This window comes from Trichosurus vulpecula, chromosome 8 (assembly GCF_011100635.1).
Source record: "Trichosurus vulpecula isolate mTriVul1 chromosome 8, mTriVul1.pri, whole genome shotgun sequence".
Classification (NCBI taxonomy): domain Eukaryota; kingdom Metazoa; phylum Chordata; class Mammalia; order Diprotodontia; family Phalangeridae; genus Trichosurus; species Trichosurus vulpecula.
Genome location: NC_050580.1, coordinates 26,675,552 through 26,676,738, shown reverse-complemented (window position 1 = coordinate 26,676,738; position 1,187 = coordinate 26,675,552).

Here is a 1,187-nt window from a genome sequence, read left to right as displayed (position 1 = left end):
TAGCTGGCCAGGCCTTGGACCTGGGCTAGAGGGGCCCAAGTGAGTTGACCCCACTGGCAACCCCATTTATTTCAAGCCTTAACCAGCCTCAGCTACTACCACTGCCACAGTTTAATTTAAAACAGTTCCCCCAAGCATCGACTCTTCCAGCATTGGCTGCAGCAGTCAGTCCAATAATAAGCATTTATTAAGTGTTATCACATGCCAGGTACTGTGCTAAGTACTGGGTATACAAAGAAAAGCGAAAGGAGTACCTGATGGCCTGAAAGGAGCTGTCTTCAAATGGGAGAGAAAAGATGTCAATAGAGAAGCCCCACAGAGCTGCTAGAAGGTAACCATAAAGGAGAAGATTCCAGTAGCTGAGAAGCAGGCAGAGGGAAGGTCTCCCCCAGGCTACCATCAGTAGAAGAGGAGTTTCTTGAGAGCCAGGCCTGTGTTTTTACCTTTCTTTGTACTTAAGACAGAGCCTGGCACACAGTGAGGGCTTAATGAATAATTGTTGACTTCTCTGGCATGAAGAGGTGGCATAAGAGATCCAGTGCTAGACTTCAAATCAGGAAGACCTGAGTTTGAATCCCGTCTATGACATGTGGGCAATTAATATAACCTCTCTCAGCCTCAGCTCCATCCTCTGTAAGATGGGGATAATAATAGTCCTCCTGGTAAGCTACTATCATAGGTGCTAACTCTGTTGAGCACCTATCCTGTCCAGAATCAGACCCAGGTAAAGATAGGACATGGTTGAAGTCAGTATTCTCCTGCTAAAATCTTTTCAATCAATCAACAGATAGAATGACTCTCACCTCTCTTCCACATGCTAGCTCTTTCAATATTTAAAGTCATCCCTTCCATCTACCCTAAGTCTTCTCCCCATTAAATGTTCCTAATTCCTTAAAATAAATTTCACATGAAATGATTTAATAGGATCAGGAATTTAGAGCTAGAAGAACCACTGAGGGCCACTGAGTCTAAGCCTTCTGTTTTGCAGATGAGGAAAATGAGATCCAAAATGTCAAGCGACTTGCCTGAGGCACATAGGAAGTAAAAGATGGAATCTGAATTCGGATCCTGGCTCTAAATCTAGCCTTCCTTCCATTGTATTTTATGGTTTCAAGCCCCTGTTTCCCATAGACCCCTCAGATAAACAACCACAAATCCCAAGGAGAGAAGGCCATCACACAGGAGAA